A 19,894-nucleotide genomic window follows, 5' to 3' on the forward strand; every position below is an offset into this window, starting at 1 on the left:
AGGCCGTTGCTGGGGGCTTCGGACTGGAGGCCGTTGCTGGGGGCTTCGGACTGGAGGCCGTCGCTGGGGGCTCCGGACTGGAGACCGTCGCTGGAGGCTCTGGACTGGAGACCATTGTTGGAGGCTTCGTGCCATGACTCCTCATTGGAGACTTCATGCCATGGATCACCACTGGAGGCTTATTGCCATGGATCATCACTGGAGGCATTGTGCCATGGATCATCACTGGAGGCTTTGTGCCATGGATCATCAATGGTGGTTTCTTGCCATGGATCATCACTGGAGGCTTCGTGCCATGGATCATAACTGGATGCTTCTTGCCATAGATCATCGCTGGAGTGGGGACACACACAGGATGCCTGGCTCTGGGAGCAGGCACATGACTCACCAGGCTGGGGAGACATACAGGAGGCTTTTTCCTTGGCCGAGGCACCGGATACACTGGGCCGTGGAAGCGCCCTGGAGGTCTCCAGCTTATCTTCGCCCTGCAAATGCGGGGCGCTGGCACAGGACACACTGGGCTGTGCAAACGTACCGGAGACACAGTGCGCAGAGCCGGCGCAGGATATCCTGGGCCGAAGAGACGCACTGGAGACCGGAGACCAGAGCCGGCACTATCCGTCCTGGCTGGATGCTCACCCTAGCCCGGCAGATACGGGGAGCTGGGATGTAGCACTCCGGGCTGTGAATGTGCACTGGAGACACCGTGCGCGCCACCGCATAACACGGTGCCCGACCAGTACGACGCTCGCCACGGTAAGCACGGGGAGTTGGCTCAGGTCTCCAACCTGACTCAGCCAAACTCCCCGTGAGCCCCCCCTGCCTCTCTTGCTGCCTCTCGTGCCTGCTTCGCTGACATGCCTCCTCATATCGCCGCCGCTCCTCCTTCGCTGCCGTTATCTCCTCCTTAGGACGGCGATACTCCCCAGCCTGCCTCCAGGGTCCCTTACCGTCCAGGATCTCCTCCCATGTCCAGGAGTCCTCTTTACCATGCTGCTTGGTCCTTTGGTGGTGGGAAGTTCTGTCACGGCCGTCGAATGAAGAGGACCAAAGCGCAACGTGGTGAACGTACTTATTCCCTTTATTAGAAATGACACAGACAAAAACAATAAACAATACAAAACAACCATGAAGCTTAAGGGCTATGTGCCACAAACAAAGTTAACTTCCCATAAAGAAAGGAAGGAAAGGGGCTACCTAAGTACGGTTCCCAATCAGAGACAATGATAGACAGCTGTCCCTGATTGAGAACCATACCCGGCCAAAACATAGAAATACAAAATCATAGAAAAACAAAACATAGAATGCCCACCCCACATCACACCCTGACCTAACCAAATAGAGAAATAAACCGGCTCTCTAAGGTCAGGGCGTGACACTATGTGGGATCTACTGTCAGTATTTGTCATCATACAGAGAAAATAAGACGTCCACATAGGCCTATCTCAGGATATCCGGCCATATCTGGAATCAATATAGCTTAATATATTGAATGTGCTGAGAAAACAAAGATATGTGATGAATACAGTCAGTATTTGTCAACATGAAGAAAGAAAATAGCATGTCACATATCTCAGGATATTGAATGAGTCTATATCTAGCTATAGTAAATGTCCATGTGTGATATTCGGAGTAATCCCAATATGATACAGTGTCTTCAGAATGTATTACACATTGTGTTGTGTTACAGTCTGAATTCAAAATGTATTAAATAGATTTGTTCCCACCCATCTACACACAATGCCCCATAATGGCAAAGTGAAAACATGTTTTTAGAAATGGTTGCAAATGTATTGAAAATTAAATATAGAAATATCTCATACATGTTAGAATCACCTCTGGCAGCGATTAGAGCTGTGAGTCATTCTGGGTAAGCCTTTAAGAGCTTTGCACACCTAAATTGTACAATATTTGCCCATTATTATTTTCAGAATTATTCAAGCTCTGTCAAATTGGTTGTTGATCATTGCTGGACAACCATTTTCAAGTCTGTAACTTGGCCACTCAGGAACCTTCACTGTCTTTTCGGTATGCAAGTCTAGTGTACAGTATATTTGGGCTTGTTTTTTTAGGTTATTGTCCTGCTGAAAGGTTAATTAATCTCCCAGTATTTGGTGGAAAGCAGACTGAACTAGGCTTAGCTCCATTCGGTTTCTTTTTTATCCCCAAAAAATCCCCAGTCCTTAACGATTACAAGCATACCCATAACCTGATGCAGCCATCACTATGCTTGAAAATATGGAGAGTGGTTCTCAGTAATGTGTTTTATTGGATTTGTCCCAAACATACAGTTGTTCCTCCTTTAAAAGTGTCATACTGCGGGACACCTTGCGTTCTGTGGCACGTCATTAAATTGGCAGACATTTTTCTGTTACTGCAAGTTATTACTGGTTTGACCACCAGAGGGCATCTTTGAGAAGCAGTTGATAGTATTCCGTATTGACATTACCAGAGAATTTAAAAACTTTTTTGTAATAACATAGTATATGGGATTGATTTTAAGAAATTTGGCTTAATTCATTTGATTCACATTATGGTGTTTCTATTCAGAGAAAAACTAAAAACGAGGATTTTAGTTTTTCTCAGGGTTTCCTTTAGGATGGAATGGAAAATATAGCGCTGAACAACGTGACGCTACAGGATTGGAGGATTCTAAATTTTTTGTCTTCATTAGACAACTTTGTTCCAATATTTCTGTAGATCAGTGATATTTATTCCCATAGTAATTCGTAATGGATCCATAACTAAATCAACATCTGCATTTGACAGAGTCATTTTTTATCATTATTTTATTAACAAAATGTTGATTTGTTTATTAGGCTACTGTACAGTCTACAGTGCATACTGTAGTAAACATGGGAAAGTGCCTAGTTCCTTACATAAGAGACAGCAGGCCATGTCTGTACTACAGAATGCGGGGCACGTGGAAGACTGGTGTTATTTCATAGTTGTAATGTTTTCACTATTATTCTACAATGTAGAAAATAATACAAATAAAGAAAACCCTGGAATGAGTAGGTGTGTCCAAACTTTTGACTGGTACTTGCTTAATTCATTTGATTAATATTATGGTTTTTCTATTCCATGAAAATGAAAAACATTCTGGGTTTCCTTTAGGATGATCCTAGCTTCTGGGCCTGAGTAACAGGCAGTTCACTTTTCATCCGGACGTCAAAATACTGCCCACTACCCAAGAGAAGTTGAAACATGTTGGTATTACAGACTCAGACAGGGAGAGGTTGAAAATGTCAGTGAAGACATTTGCTAGTTGGTCAGTGCATGCTCGCAGTACACATCCTTGTAATCCGTCTGGCCATGCTGCCTTGTGAATGTTGACCTGTCTGAAGGTCTTACTCACATTGGCTGTGGAGAGCGTGATCACACAGTCTTCCGGTACAGCTGGTGCTGTTATGCATGTTTCAGTGTTATTTGCCTCGAAGCGAGCATGGAAATAGTTTATCTCGTCCGGTAGACTCGTGTCACTGGGCAGCTCTCGGCTGTGCTTCCCTTTGTAGTCTGTAATGGTTTGCAGGCCCTGCCACATCCGACGAGCGTCAGAGCCGGTGTAATACGACTGGATTTTAGTCCTGTATTGACGCTTTGCCTGTTTGATGGTTAATCGGAGGGCGTAGTGGGATTTCCCATAAGCTTCCGGATTAGAGTCCTGCTCCTTGAAAGTGGCAGCTCTACCCTTTAGCTCAGGGCGGATTCTGCCTGTAATCCATGATTTCTGGTTGGGGTGTGTACTGTATGTACGGTCACTGTGGGGACGACGTCATCGATGCACTTATTGATGAAGCCAATGACAGATGTAGTGCACTACTCAATGCCATTGGAGGAATCCCGGAACATATTCCAGTCTGTGCTAGCAAAACAGTCTTGTAGCTTAGCATCTGCTCCATCTAATAACTTTTGATTGATCTAGTCACTGGTGCGTCCTGTTTTAATTTTTGCTTGTAAGCAGGAATCAGGAGGATAGAATTATGGTCATATTTGCCAAATGGAGGGCGAGGGAGAGCTTTCTATGCATCTCTGTGTGTGGAGTATAGGTGGTCCAGAGATATTTTCCCTTCGGTTGCACATTTAACATGTTGATAAAAATGAGGAAAAACTGATTTAAGTTTCCCTACATTAAAGTCCCCGGCTACTAGCAGCACCGCCTCTGGGTGAGCGTTTTCTTGTTTGCTTACGGCCAGCCTCTGACTGTGGTGGTATGTAAACAGCTACATAGAATATAGATAAAAACTCTCTCGGTAGGTAATGTGGTCTGCAGCTTATCATGAGAAACTCTACCTCAGGCAAGCAATGGCTTGAGACTTCCTTAGATATCTTGCACCAGCTGTTGTTTACAAAAATACATAGACCGCCGCCCTTTGTCTTACCAGACGCAGCTGTTCTATCCTGCCGGAACATCGTATAACAAGCCAGCTGTATGTTGATATTGTCGTCGTTCAGCGACGACTTCGTGAAGCATAAGATGTTACAGTTTTGAATGTCCCGTTGGTAGTTTAATCTTCCCAATAACTCGTCCATTTTAATGTCCAAAGATTGTATGTTTGCGAGCAGAATTGAGGGGAGTGGGGTTTATTCAATCGCTTCCTACTACTCCGAATGCAGCCCGCCCTCCGGCCTCTCTTTCTCCGCCTCATCTTCACACAGATCACTGGGGTCGGGGCCTGTTCCCGAGGGAGCCGTATATTATCCACCTCGGGATTGTCAGAGTCGTGAAAGAAGGAAAAGGATTCTGCTAGTCCGTGGTGAGTAATCGCAGTCCTAAAGTCTAGAAGTTATTTTCGGTTATAAGAGACGGTAGCGGCAATATTATGTACAGAAATAGTAACTTCTAAATAATAACTTACAAACAATGCAGATAAACAAACATAGAAACACAATTGGTTGGGGGCACGTAAAACGTCTGCCTTCTGCTCTGGCACATCGCCTACCGAACATTATATTCCCAGTATATTGTTCAACATCACAATGCCTGCTTTGCTATTGTTGGCAATGAGTACTGCTCACGTTGTTTTATAGTTCAAATTTAAACAACAAAACAATTATATTGGAACTCTGCGGTCTTCCCATTGTTTCCTATGGGGGAAATATAGGCATGTCTGTCTATTTCGCCAAATATCTTGTAATAGGTATATTTAGATTTTTTCATGTCAGACGCCAGTTTAATCATGAGAATCTCCTCTTTCTAATTATGTAAGCCTGGGCAGCTAGCTTGGTTGTCATCAAATGCTAGCCCCAAAATACTTTTTGCCCTTGGAACCCTGATTCCAATTGTTTTCCTATGTAGAGGCATGCCGGTCTATTTTGCCAAATATCTCAATGTGTATATTTTCATTTTTTCAAGGCGGGCACTATATTAACAGGCGAATCTCCTCTTTGTAACTATGTAAGTCTGTGCAGCGAGCTCGTTTGTCATCGATCGCTAGACCAGAAATAGTCAGAAGATTTCATGTTTTCCCTACTTTCTCATTTCGCAGACATAAGCACAGTTAACACCATCGAGGTGCAAATGTTTCTTTCTACACAAGTTGTTTTTTTCCAGTTTCATCCGATGAGCAGATTGTAGTGGTAAAATAAAAAGGGATACATTTTTTGTGCCATTCTAAGCATCCCACCAGTCAAAACAGGCTCTGAGAATGTTCAATTCCATTCATTTGCTATGGCCTCAGGCTAGTGTTCCAGTTTAGCCAACGTTCTTAAGCCGTTTTTCAGCCTTGGGTGAATTTTGACTAATTATATTGTCCAGCCTATTGATAGCCAGAGCTAATTTATGAAAGCACCCAAATGTCCATTGAGAACGCAAAGCGAACATACCATTTAGCTAAGCTAAGAATGATGGGAATAATCAAGTCAATAAACGTTGGGTAGTTAGATAGCCTATAGTTAATATACTGGCAAGTTTGATGTATAGTTACTAACGTTAGCTGCATACTGCTGTAATGATATGCTATATGGTTGGTAAGGACAGCGTAGCTAACAATTGTCAGTCAACATAACGTGTAAGGTAACTTATTTGAAAAGTCATTACTTTATTACATTGAGTAGCAAGCTACCCCTTGGTCGTTAGGGCAAATCTGGTCTGTGATAGGAGGGGGGTTTTCACACCTAGCTCGGCTAATAGACTATTCTTTAGTAAAGGTTGAATAGTCTATTGTTCAGCTATTAACCCCCCTCCCCAACTTGCAACAAATTGTTGCTCCTTTCCCTCTTCCACGCATCATCATTCTGTGCCTGAGTGGCTCGCTTGTGGGCGTGCTGGCAGGATATGGCAGCATCTTCGGTTGTGCGTCAAGAATTCTGCATACAGTAGCATGTTTGTATGAAGGTTTGGCTATTCTCAGGCAAATTCTTATACGCTAACTTTTTTTCCGACACAAAGGAAGCGGACACCTACGAAGAAGGACGGGTGATGATGGCATCTCAGGTAAGCAGCACTGGGCGTTCTTCCGTCCAACTTATTCATAGCTAGTAGTTAGCTCTCACGATTCAGTGTCAGTTGAATTCATCTAACTTTCTTTCATGGCAACTCATAAGCAGGCCGCAGGCCATGTCATATTTGTTCCATAGTCGATATATAATCATAATTCATGACAGTGTAACGGTTAGCTTTATTTTACAAAAGGATGAATAAGCTATTTTCTTTACTTTCAGAGAGCGAGCTGATCAAGCAGTCTAAAATGTAGATATTGCCAGATGTTCACTGTCTGAAGAACAGGCCATGGAAGCTTCGTTTCTGGCAAAAGTGTCCATAACCAGAGGTAATTAAACTTGTGTTCTTTTTCTCTCTTCATCTCTGCCTGTCTTGTTGTACATGCAACCTGTCTCACGTGCATTAATTTAAAAAAACTTAAGATGTCAGCTGCTAATTTTCAGATTTACACCACATAAACACAGCCATTTTCACTGGACTATCTGTTGCTATCTGTTGCTGCCAAGTCATGATTTCCCTAGGGGTTAAGCATGCAATAACCAAGTAGAGACACATAGCCTATATATATATATATATTTAAATGTTTCAGGTACACTCCGATAGGTGTCTGCGTCACATACAGTATCTTCTATTGACCTTATCTTCTATTGTTTGTGGGTCAACAGGGAGTATTAATAAAGAGATGCTTTACATTGAAATACAGACAGAGATGTAGTAGTCCCAGAGTTAATTATCCAAGGTCAGTTTTGCATTTCATCTCCTGATGATTATGATGACTGGCCGTTTTAGAATAAAAAAAACAAGGCTTAATCATGCTCTCTCTCTATCCATCAGTCTCTCGTCTACAGGTATGTTTTGATGTGAGAGAGGTAGCCAGTCCCGTCACCGCCACCTCACCTGCTCCTAAGATAACCTTCGGGCCAACTGGGAGCCCAAGACGGGTTAGGAGGCACTGCAATTGTGATGAACAGAGAATTTTAGGGTAGCACGGTAATTCATTAACCATATGCTGTCTGCCGCTGTTCTTACACTTTCCCTTTCTGTCTTCTACACCTCTCTCCCGACCTCATCTTTCTTCCTTTTTGAAGTACAGATTGAACTTGTATTTATAATATAATATGACATTAACATAATTATAATGCATGTATTAATTATTTATAACACCTGGATAATGAACTTCTTTCAATAAAGTGTTTCACAATCTCCACTGGTTGAAATTAAGTATCTCATTGAAATACTATCCTGTGTCCTCAGATTAATGCAGATGAAGGGAGTTAGATATGATTTGTTTTTTTCTGTATATATGAATTACAAATCAATCATGTTTCTAGTCTATTGTATAGTTACAATGTGTAATCATCGATGTCCCAGGAGCGGTAAACACTGTTGAAGTGTATAATTGTAATACATACATGCAGACACGGCATCATTCAAATAATGGAGTTTGATATAACTGAAAAGAATGTCTCAGAGAGTCATACCTGAACTTCACCTTTATTTGCCAAGGAAGAGTACATGATCAGTGATTACATTCAATGTACAGGTTACAATGTGGGAATCTCATGAGTGATAATAACTACAGTACATGTATATAGGACTTGCATTCTTGGCACAATAGTGTTATTATATTCTACTCTATTCATAGGCTTCATTAATGCCATTCAGACTTGAAGTTGATACAACAACTATGATAGCTGAGGTTCATAGTTTGGTATGAATATTATTTCAGAACCTAATGTTTTAGGGTCCATACACAGATCGACAACATACTGTAGCTAGCTACACAGCATTAGGCATACAGTTATTTTTATCCTCCACTGGACAATAAACAAGTAAATAGTTAGCTAGCTATGTTATTTCAGCTGCATTGCAAGGCAGGCTTACACAATTGTACATTCAATTTGCAGAAATGCAAACAACTAGAGTGTATATCAATAGTGTTGGGTCCGTGACATCCACTTGTATTGATCATGTCTTCATCAACGCTACAGAGTTTTGCTCCAAAGCAATATAACTTACCATTGGCTGTAGTGACCATAACATTGTGGCAATAACACGGAAAGCCAAAGTACCAAAGGCAGGGCCTAAAGTTATTCATAAGAGATCATGTAAAATGTTTTCTCAGAACTCTGATCTGTATAGGGAGGAGAATCCAGATGCAGCAATTTGAGTATTTTTTAATTATTGTCACGACTTCTACAGAAGTCGTTGCTTCTACTTGTTCGGGCGGTGCTCGGCATTCGACGTCACCGGTCTTTTAGCCATCATTGATCCATTTTTCATTTTCCATTGGTTTCGTCTTGTCTTCCCACACACCTGTTTTCAATCCCATTCATTACCTGTTGTGTATTTAACCCTCTGTTTCCCCTCATGTCTTTGTCAGAGATTGTTTTATTGTCCGTGTTGTTTATTTGTTGTGTTGGTGCGCGATGGGTCCTCGTACCAATGTTTTTTTCATGTCTGTACTTTTTAGTGTTATGGAGCATGTTCTGTTGACATTTATTAAAAGACTCCATTTACACTCCATTTTGACTCTCCTGCACCTGACTTCCCTGCCACCTATACACACAACGCTGACAGAATCTCTGACCAAAAAATATGAAGTCAGCAGGAGAGGACACTACGCCCATGGAGGTGGAGGAATGTGTCCGGGAACAAGCGGAGGCGATTGACTGTTTGAGCACTGTAATGGATCGCATTGTCCAGAATATGGATTGCTGGGAGAGACAGGGAGTTTCTCCAGCGCCACCACCACCACAACCGGAATCTCCCTTGAACGCTTTTTCCCCTCCTGAACCGAAGATCCATTTTACCCTACCCACGGGATACAACAGAGATACTGCCGGCTGCCAGGGTTTCCTCCTTAAGCTGAACTTGTATCTGGCTAACGCTAATGCTAAATGCTACACTAGCTAGCTACTTTTACACAAATTATTGTTTTCCTATGGTTGAGAAGCATATTTTGAAAATCTGAGATGACAGTGTTGTTTACAAAAGGCTAAGCTTGAGAGATGGCATATTTATTTCATTTCATTTGCGATTTTCATGAATAGTTAACGTTGCGTTATGGTAATGAGCTTGAGTCTGTATTCACGATCCCGGATCTGGGATGGGGAGATCAGAAAGGTTAAAGGGGGTCATATTGTTACGGTGCGTGAATGAGGACCCAAAAGCGAATCAACTTAAACAGAGCTTCTTTAATTACCAAACATAGGAAGGCTCAGATGGACCGGCAGATTCCGACAGGACAGGACAAGGTTACAGCAAACATGACGACAGTCTGGTTCAGGCATGAATGACACAAACAAACAAGAATCCGACAAGGACAGGAGCAGAAACAGAGAGAGATATTGGGACCTAATCAGAGGGAAAAAGGGAACAGGTGGGGAACGGGGTGAATGGGTAGTTAGAGGAGACAAGGGACAGCTGGGGGAAAGCGGGGGAGAAAAGGTAACCTAACACGACCAGCAGAGGGAGACAGGGTGAAGGGAAAGGACAGAGACAAGACAACATGACAGTACATGACAGTACCCCCCCACTCACCGAGCGCCTCCTGGCGCACTCGAGGAGGAAACCTGGCGGCAACGGAGGAAATCATCAATCAGCGCACGGTCCAGCACGTCCCGAGAGGGAACCCAACTCCTCTCCTCAGGACCGTACCCCTCCCAGTCAACTAGTTACTGATGACCACGGCCCCGAGGACGCATGTCCAAGATTTTACGGACCCTGTAGATAGGTGCGCCCTCGACAAGGATGGGGGGGGGGGGGGGGAAGACGAGCGGGGGCGCGAAGAACGGGCTTAACACAGGAGACATGGAAGACCGGGTGGACGCGACGAAGATATCGCGGAAGAAGAAGTCGCACTGCGACAGGATTAATGACCTGAGAGATACGGAATGGACCAATGAACCGCGGGGTCAACTTGCGAGAAGCCGTCTTAAGGGGAAGGTTCTGAGTGGAGAGCCAAACTCTCTGACCGCGACAATATCTAGGGCTCTTAGTTCTACGCTTATTAGCAGCTCTCACAGTCTGCGCCCTATAACGGCAAAGTGCAGACCTGACCCTCTTCCAGGTGCGCTCGCAACGTTGGACAAAAGCCTGAGCGGAGGGGACGCTGGACTCGGCGAACTGAGATGAGAACAACGGAGGCTGGTACCCGAGGCTACTCTGAAAAGGAGATAGCCCGGTCGCAGACGAAGGAAGCGAGTTGTGGGCGTATTCTGCCCAGGGGAGCTGTTCTGACCAAGACGCAGGGTTGCGAAAAGAAAGACTGCGTAAGATGCGACCAATAGTCTGATTGGCCCGTTCTGCTTGACCGTTAGACTGGGGGTGAAAGCCGGAAGAGAGACTGACGGAAGCCCCAATCAAACGGCAAAACTCCCTCCAAAATTGAGACGTGAATTGCGGACCTCTGTCCGAAACGACGTCTGACGGAAGGCCATGAATTCTGAAAACATTCTCGATGATGATTTGTGCCGTCTCTTTAGCAGAAGGAAGCTTAGCAAGGGGAATGAAATGAGCCGCCTTAGAGAACCTATCGACAACCGTAAGAATAACAGTCTTCCCCGCTGACGAAGGCAGTCCGGTGACAAAATCTAAGGCGATGTGAGACCACGGTCGAGAGGGAATAGGAAGCGGCCTGAGACGGCCGGCAGGAGGAGAGTTACCGGACTTAGTCTGCGCGCAGACCGAACAAGCAGCCACGAAACGACGCGTGTCATGCTCCCGGGTGGGCCACCAGAAACGCTGGCGAATGGAAGCAAGCGTACCCCGAACGCCAGGGTGGCCGGCTAACTTGGCAGAGTGAGCCCACTGAAGAACGGCCAGACGAGTAGGAACGGGAACGAAAAGAAGGTTCCTAGGACAAGCGCGCGGCGACGGAGTTTGAGTGAGTGCTTGCTTTACCTGCCTCTCAATTCCCCAGACAGTCAACCCGACAACACGCCCCTCAGGGAGAATCCCCTCGGGGTCAGTGGAGGCTACTGAAGAACTGAAGAGACGAGACAAAGCATCAGGCTTGGTGTTCTTAGAGCCCGGACGATAAGAAATCACGAACTCGAAGCGAGCGAAAAACAGCGCCCAACGCGCCTGACGCGCATTAAGTCGTTTGGCAGAACGGATGTACTCAAGGTTCCTATGGTCAGTCCAAACGACAAAAGGAACGGTCGCCCCCTCCAACCACTGTCGCCATTCGCCTAGGGCTAACCGGATGGCGAGCAGTTCGCGGTTACCCACATCATAGTTACGTTCCGACGGCGACAGGCGATGAGAAAAATACGCGCATGGGTGGACCTTGTCGTCAGAGAGGGAGCGCTGAGAAAGGATGGCTCCCACTCCCACCTCTGACGCGTCAACCTCGACAACGAACTGTCTAGAGACGTCAGGTGTAACAAGGATAGGAGCGGATGTAAAACGATTCTTGAGGAGATCAAAAGCTCCCTGGGCGGAAACGGACCACTTAAAGCACGTCTTGACAGAAGTAAGGGCTGTGAGAGGAGCTGCCACCTGACCGAAATTACGGATGAAACGACGATAGAAGTTCGCGAAGCCGAGAAAGCGCTGCAGCTCGACGCGTGACTTAGGGACGGGCCAATCAATGACAGCTTGGACCTTAGCGGGATCCATCTTAATGCCTTCAGCGGAAATAACAGAACCGAGAAATGTGACGGAGGAGGCATGAAAAGTGCACTTCTCAGCCTTCACAAAAAGACAATTCTCTAAAAGGCGCTGGAGGACACGTCGAACGTGCTGAACATGAATCTGGAGTGACGGTGAAAAAATCAGGATATCGTCAAGGTAAACGAAAACAAAGATGTTCAGCATGTCTCTCAGGACATCATTGACTAATGCCTGAAAGACAGCTGGAGCGTTAGCGAGGCCGAAAGGAAGAACCCGGTATTCAAAGTGCCCTAACGGAGTGTTAAACGCCGTCTTCCACTCGTCCCCCTCCCTGATGCGCACGAGATGGTAAGCGTTACGAAGGTCCAACTTAGTGAAAAACCTGGCTCCCTGCAGGATCTCGAAGGCTGAAGACATAAGAGGAAGCGGATAACGATTCTTCACTGTTATGTCATTCAGCCCTCGATAATCTATGCAGGGGCGCAGAGACCCGTCCTTCTTCTTGACAAAAAAAAACCCCGCTCCGGCGGGAGAGGAGGAGGGGACTATGGTACCGGCGTCAAGAGCTACAGACAAATAATCTTCGAGAGCCTTACGTTCGGGAGCCGACAGAGAGTATAGTCTACCCCGGGGGGGGGTGGTTCCCGGAAGGAGATCAATACTACAATCATACGACCGGTGTGGAGGAAGAGAGGTGGCCCTGGACCGACTGAACACCGTGCGCAGATCGTGATATTCCTCCGGCACCCCTGTCAAATCACCAGGCTCCTCCTGTGAAGAAGAGACAGAGGAAACAGGAGGGATAGCAGACATTAAACATTTCACATGACAAGAGACGTTCCAGGAGAGGATAGAATTACTAGACCAATTAATGGAAGGATTATGACAAACTAGCCAGGGATGGCCCAAAACAACAGGTGTAAAAGGTGAACGAAAAATTAAAAAAGAAATGGTTTCACTATGATTACCAGAAACAGTGAGGGTTAAAGGTAGCGTCTCACGCTGAATCCTGGGGAGAGGACTACCATCCAGGGCGAACAAGGCCGTGGGCTCCTTTAACTGTCTGAGAGGAATGTCATGTTCCCGAGCCCAGGTCTCGTCCATAAAACAGCCCTCCGCCCCAGAGTCTATTAAGGCACTGCAGGAAGCTGACGAACCGGTCCAGCGTAGATGGACCGACAAGGTAGTGCAGGATCTTGAAGGAGAGACAGGAGTAGTAGCGCTCACCAGTAGCCCTCCGCTTACTGACGAGCTCTGGCCTTTTACTGGACATGAAGTGACAAAATGACCAGCGGAACCGCAATAGAGACAGAGGCGGTTGGTGATTCTCCGTTCCCTCTCCTCAGTCGAGATGCGGATACCTCCCAGCTGCATGGACTCAGCACCCGAGCCGGCAGAGGAAGATGGTAGTGATGCGGAGAGGGAGGCGACGGAGAGCGCGAGCTCCTTTCCACGAGCTCGGTGACGAAGATCAACCCGTCGCTCAATGCGAATAGCGAGTTCAATCAAGGAATCCACGCTGGAAGGAACCTCCCGGGAGAGAATCTCATCCTTTACCTCTGCGCGGAAACCCTCCAGAAGACGAGCGAGCAAGGCCGGCTCGTTCCAGCCACTGGAGACAGCAAGAGTGCGAAACTCAATAGAGTAGTCTGTTATGGATCGATTGCCTTGACATAGGGAAGACAGGGCCCTGGAAGCCTCCTCCCCAAAAACAGATCGATCAAAAACCCGTATCATCTCCTCCTTAAAGTCTTGATACTGGTTAGTACACTCAGCCCTTGCCTCCCAGATTGCCGTGCCCCACTCACGAGCCCGTCCAATAAGGAGAGATATGACGTAGGCGACACGAGCAGTGCTCCTGGAGTAAGTGTTGGGCTGGAGAGAAAACACAATATCACACTGGGTGAGGAACGAGCGGCATTCAGTGGGCTCCCCAGAGTAACACGGCGGGTTATTGATTCTGGGCTCCGGAGATTCGAAAGCCCTGGAAGTGGCCGGTGGATCGAGGCGGAGATGGTGAACCTGTTCTGTGAGGTTGGAGACTTGGGTGGCCAGGGTCTCAACGGCATGTCGAGCAGCAGACAATTCCTGCTTGTGTCTGCCTAGCATCGCTCCCTGGATCTCGACGGCTGAGTGGAGAGGATCCGAAGTCGCTGGGTCCATTCTTGGTCGGATTCTTCTGTTACGGTTCGTGAATGAGGACCCAAAAGCGAATCAACTTAAACAGAGCTTCTTTAATTACCAAACATAGGAAGGCTCAGATGGACCGGCAGATTCCGACAGGACAGGACAAGGTTACAGCAAACATGACGACAGTCTGGTTCAGGCATGAATGACACAAACAAACAAGAATCCGACAAGGACAGGAGCAGAAACAGAGAGAGATATTGGGACCTAATCAGAGGGAAAAAGGGAACAGGTGGGGAACGGGGTGAATGGGTAGTTAGAGGAGACAAGGGACAGCTGGGGGAAAGCGGGGGAGAAAAGGTAACCTAACACGACCAGCAGAGGGAGACAGGGTGAAGGGAAAGGACAGAGACAAGACAACATGACAGTACATGACACATATAGTCAAACATGGAATTATAACAGCATTATACCGCAATATACCTACAGACTGTAAGTAAAGCATTACCCAGTTCTTCCCTATTACCCACCATTATGAGTTGGCCAGAGAAGAAATGATCACATTATCACTCTTCAGTATTACTCCCTCTTTAGCTCTGCACAAACATCATACAAATCAGATTACATATTCTGACTGGTTCAATTAAATTATTAATCATGCCATTTATGTGAACCCTTCAATTTTTCACAAGCTCTGAGCATTGAGGGACTCAATAGGTAAACTGTGATGTCATGAGATAATGGTATAGAAAGAGCAATGTGGAGATAAAAAAAAAAAAACAGCTGAAGTATTTCTAAATAATATCAAACCATATTTGCCCACAAATTCCAAGTGTGAATGGGAGTATTACACATGGGAGTATTAGTTAGTGTCTATGTTCGTGCCTCCATAGTGGTGTGTAGGTCGTGAGGCTGAGGGTGGGGTGGGGTTTTGTGGGCAGATTTAAGTGTACTCAGAATCTGCCAGGGATGAATGGGCAGCATGAGATAAGAGCAGCAGTAGTTCCGGTCTTTGGGTTTTCGTCACTGGTTATTTGGATTCATCAGGATTGGGCGAAGGCAGTGCTTTGAGTTCTTTGCGCGTGTGCCCATACTGCCTGAGTGTTTCCTTTTACAAGGGTGGAGACTTCGCAAATCTCCAGAGCTCAATTTCGAACACGTTTAAACCCAGAAGTTAATCATGTAGCTGACCAAATTACGCAAGATTTTACTTCTGGGTTAACCGAAATTAGAGGGGATGCCCAAAACATGGCCCCAAAACATCCGTAACATATAAAGTGTTGGTCCAATGTTTCATGAGTTGAAATAAAAGATACCAGAAATGTTCCATACGCACAAACATCTAATTTCTCACATATTTTGTGCACCAATTTGTTTACATCCCTGTTAATGAGCATTTCTCCTTTGACAAGATAATAATAAAACATTCATTTCACCTTTATTTAACCAGGTAGGCCAGTTGAGAACAAGTTCTCATTTACAACTGCGACATGGCCAAGATAAAGCAAAGTAGTGTGACACAAACACAGAGTTACACATGGAATAAACAAATATACAGTCAATAATACAATAGAAAAAAATATATACAGTGTGTGCAAATGAGGTAGGAGAAGGGAGGTAAGGCAATAAATAGGCCATATAGTGGCGTAATAATTACAAAATAACAATTAAACACGGTAGTGATAGATGTGCAGAAGATGAGTGTGCAAGTAAAGATACTGGGGTGCAAAAGAGCTAAATAAACAAAATAAATAACAGTATGGGGATGAGGTAGATGGATGGGCTATTTACAGATGGGCTATGTACAGATGCAGTGATCTGTGAGCTGCTCTGACAGTTGGTGCTTAAAATTAGTGAGGGAGTTATGAGTCTCCAGCTTCAGTGATTTTTGCAGTTCTTTTCAGTCATTGGCAGCAGAGAACTCGAGGGAAAGGCGGCCAAAGGAGGAATTGGCTTTGGGGGTGACCAGTGAAATATACCTGCTGGAGCGCATGCTACAGGTGGGTGCTGCTATGGTGACCAGTGAGCTAAAATAAGGTGAGGCTTTACCTAGCAAAGACTTATAGATGACCTGGAGCCAGTGGGTTTGGCAACAAATATGAAGCGAGGGTCAGCCAATGAGAGCATACAGGTCGCAGTGGTGGGTAGTACAGTATATGGAGCTTTGGTGACAAAACGAATGGCACTGTGATAGACTGCTATTTTGTAAATGACTTCGCCGAAGTCAAGGATCGGTAGGATAGTCAGTTTCACAAGGGTATGTTTGGCAGCATGAGTGAAGGATGCTTTGTTGCAAAATAGGAAGCTGATTCTAGATTTAATTTTGGATTGGAGGTGCTTAATGCAAGTCTGGAAGGAGAGTTTATAGTCTACCTAGACACCTAGATCTTTGTAGTTGTCCACATATTCTAAGTCAGAACCGTCCAGAGTAGTGATGCTGGACAGGCGGGCAGGTGCGGGCAGCAATCGGTTGACGAGCATGCATTTAGTTTTACTTGCATTTAAGAGCAGTTGGAGGCCACAGGAGGAGAGTTGTATGGCATTGAAGCTCGTCTGGAGGTTAGTTAACCTCTTGAGTGTAGGGGGCAGTATTTTGATGTTTGGATGAAAAACGTACCCAAATGAAACTGCCTATTTCTCAGGCCCAGAATCTAGAATATGCATATAATAATTGTCAGATTATGATAGAAAACACTAAAGTTTCCAAAACTCCAAATATTGTCTGTGAGTATAACAGAACTGATGTTGCAGGCAAAAACCTGAGGAAAATCCAGCCAGGAAGTGCTGTTTGTCCTGAAAGCTCTCTGTTCCATTACATGCCTTCCCTCCATTTAAATGGATATCGACCAGATTCCTTTCTCTATGCCTTCCAAATGGTGTGAACAGTCTTTAGACATAGTTTCAGGCTTTTATTCTGAAAAATGAGCGAGGACGATCACATCGTGTCAGTGGATGGCTGGGTGCCAGCAGTGTTTTGCATGCGCAACAGCTTGGAGCAGACATTTTCTCCCTCTCTCCTATTGAAAAAGCTACGGTCCGGTTGAAATATTATTGATCATATATTGTAAAAGCAACCTGAGGATTGATTATAAAAAACGTTTGACATGTTTCTACGAACTTTACGGATACTATTTGGAATTTGTCTGCCCCGTCGTGACCGCTTGAGCCTGTGGATTTCTGAACAAAACCAAATGGAAGTATTTTGGATATAAAAATAATCTTTATGGAACAAAAGGAACATTTATTGTGTAACTGGGAGTGTTGTGAGTGCAAACATCCGAAGAACATCAAAGGTAAGCGATTCATTTGATTGTTTTTCTGACTTTCGTGACCAATCTACTTTGCTGCTAGCTGTTTGTAATGTTTTGTCTGCTGAGAGAGATGTCCTAACATAAACGCTTAGATAGCTTTTGCTGTAAAGCTTTATTGAAATCTGACAGGTGGATTAACAACAAGCTAGGCTGTGTTTTGCTATATTGCACTTGTGATTTCATGAAAATTTAATATTTTTAGTAATTTAATTTGAATTTGGCGCTCTGCAATTCAGTGGGATGTTGACGAGGATCCGCCAAGAAGTTAACACAGTGTCCAAAGAAGGGCCAGAAGTATACAGAATAGTGTTATCTGCGTAGAGGTGGATCAGAGAATCACCAGCAGCAAGAGCGACATCATTGATGTATACAGAGAAGAGTCTACCAAAGGATTGAACCCTGTGGCAACCCCATAGAGACTGACAGAGGTATGAACAACAGGCCCTCCGATTTGACACACTGAATATCTGAGAAATAGTTGGTGAACCAGGCGAGGCAGTCATTTGAGAAACCAAGGCTGTTGAGTCTGCCGATAAGAATGTGGTGATTGACAGAGTCGAAAGCTAGGTTTATGAATACAGCTGCACAGTATTGTCTCTTATCGATGGCGGTTATGATATCATTTAGGACCTTGAGTGTGGCTGAGGTGCACTCATGACCAGCTTGGAAACCAGATTGCAAAGCGGAGAAGGTACGGTGGGATTCGAAATGGTCTGTGATCAGTTTGTTAACTTGGCTTTTAAAGACCTTAGAAAGGCAAGGTAGGATAGATATAGGTCTGTAGCAGTTTGGGTCTAGAGTGTCTCCCCCTTTGAAGAAGGGGATGACCGTGGCAGCTTTCCAATCTTTGGGGATCTCAGATGATACGAAAGAGAGGTTGAACAGGATAGTAATAGGGGTTGCAAAAAATGTTGGTGGATAATTTTTAGAAAGAGAGGGTCTAGATTGTCTTGCCCAGCTGATTTGTAGGGGTCCAGATTGTGCATCTCTTTCAGAACATCAGTTATCTGGATTTTGATGAAGGAGAAATGGGGAGGCTTGGGCAAGTTGTTGTGGGGGGTGCAGGGCTGTTGCCTGGGGTAAGGGGAACCAGGGGTAGCCAAGGTTGGCCAGCCATAGAAAAATGCTTAATGAAATTCTCAATTATCGCAGTTTTATTGGTGGTCACAGTGTTTCCTAGCCTCAGTGCAGTGGGCAGCTGGGAGGAGGTGCTCTTATTCTCCATGGACTTTACAGTGTCCCAGAACGTTTTGGAGTTTGTGCTACAGGATGCAAACTTCTGTTTGAAAAAGCTAGCCTTTGCTTTCCTAACTGCCTGTGTATATAGGTTCTTAACTTACCTGAAAAGTTGCATATCGCGGGGGCTATTCGATGCTAATGCAGTACGCCACAGGATGTTTTTGTGCTGGTCAATGGCAGTCAGGTCTGGAGTGAACCATCTGTTTCTGGTTCTAATTTTTTTGAATGGGGCATGCTTATTTAAGATGGTGAGGAAACCACTTTTAAAGAATAACCAGGCATCCTCTACTGACAGAATGAGGTCAATATCCTTCCAGAATACCCAGGCCAGGTCGATCAGAAAGATCTGCTTGCTGAAGTGTTTTAGGGAGCGTTTGATAGTGATGAGGGGTGGTCGTTTGACCGCAGACCCATTACAGACGCAGGCAATGAGGCAGTGATCTCTGAGATCCTGGTTGAAGATAGCAGCTTGATTAGGATGATATCTATGAGGGAGACCGTGTTTTCGGATTTGTGGTTGTACTTGGTAGGTTCATTGATAATTTGTGTGAGATTGAGGTTATCAAGCTTAGATTGTAGGATGGCCGGGTGTTAAGCATGTCCCAGTTTAGGTCACCTAACAGCACGAGCTCTGAAGATAGATAGGGGGCAATCAATTCACATATGGTGTCCAGGGCACAGCTGGGGCAGAAGGTGGTCTATAGCAAGCGGCAACAGTGAGAGACTTGTTTCTGGAAAGTTGGATTTTTAAAAGTAGAAGCTCAAATTGTTTGGGCACAGACCTGAATCTGCAGGCTATCTCTGCAGTAGATTGCAACTCCGCCCCCTTTGGCAGTTCTATCTTGTCGGAAAATTTTATAGTTAGGGATGGAAATGTCAGGGTTTTTGGTGGTCTTCCTAAGCCAGGATTTAGACCCGGCTAGGACATTCTGGTTTGCAGAGTATGCTAATGCAGTGAATAAAACAAACTTAGGGAGTAGGCTTCTAATGTTAACATGCATGAAACCAAGGATGTTACGGTTACAGAAGTGAACAAATGAGAGCACCTGGGGAATGGGAGTGGAGCTAGGCACTGCAGGGCTTGGATTAACCTCTATATCACCAGAGGAACAGAGGAGGAGTAGGATAAGTGTGCGGCTAAAGGCTATAAGAATTG

The 19,894-nt window shown here is 45.1% G+C and overlaps 1 long non-coding RNA gene across 2 annotated transcripts; it reads left to right on the forward strand.

Annotated features, from left to right (window-relative positions):
• Positions 1-4,622: 4,622 nt before the first annotated feature.
• Positions 4,623-7,404, forward strand: LOC149972789 (uncharacterized). 2 transcript variants are annotated; one of them, XR_016490489.1, is made up of 4 exons: positions 4,623-4,757; positions 6,392-6,436; positions 6,664-6,770; positions 7,277-7,404. It is a non-coding gene; the product is annotated as an uncharacterized LOC149972789 (long non-coding RNA). The 2 variants fall into 2 exon arrangements; XR_016490490.1 differs by lacking the exon at positions 7,277-7,404 and adding an exon at positions 7,108-7,181.
• Positions 7,405-19,894: the final 12,490 nt, after the last annotated feature.

Source organism: Oncorhynchus mykiss, chromosome 22 (assembly GCF_057628025.1).
Source record: "Oncorhynchus mykiss isolate SJ-2025 chromosome 22, ASM5762802v1, whole genome shotgun sequence".
Taxonomy (NCBI): domain Eukaryota; kingdom Metazoa; phylum Chordata; class Actinopteri; order Salmoniformes; family Salmonidae; genus Oncorhynchus; species Oncorhynchus mykiss.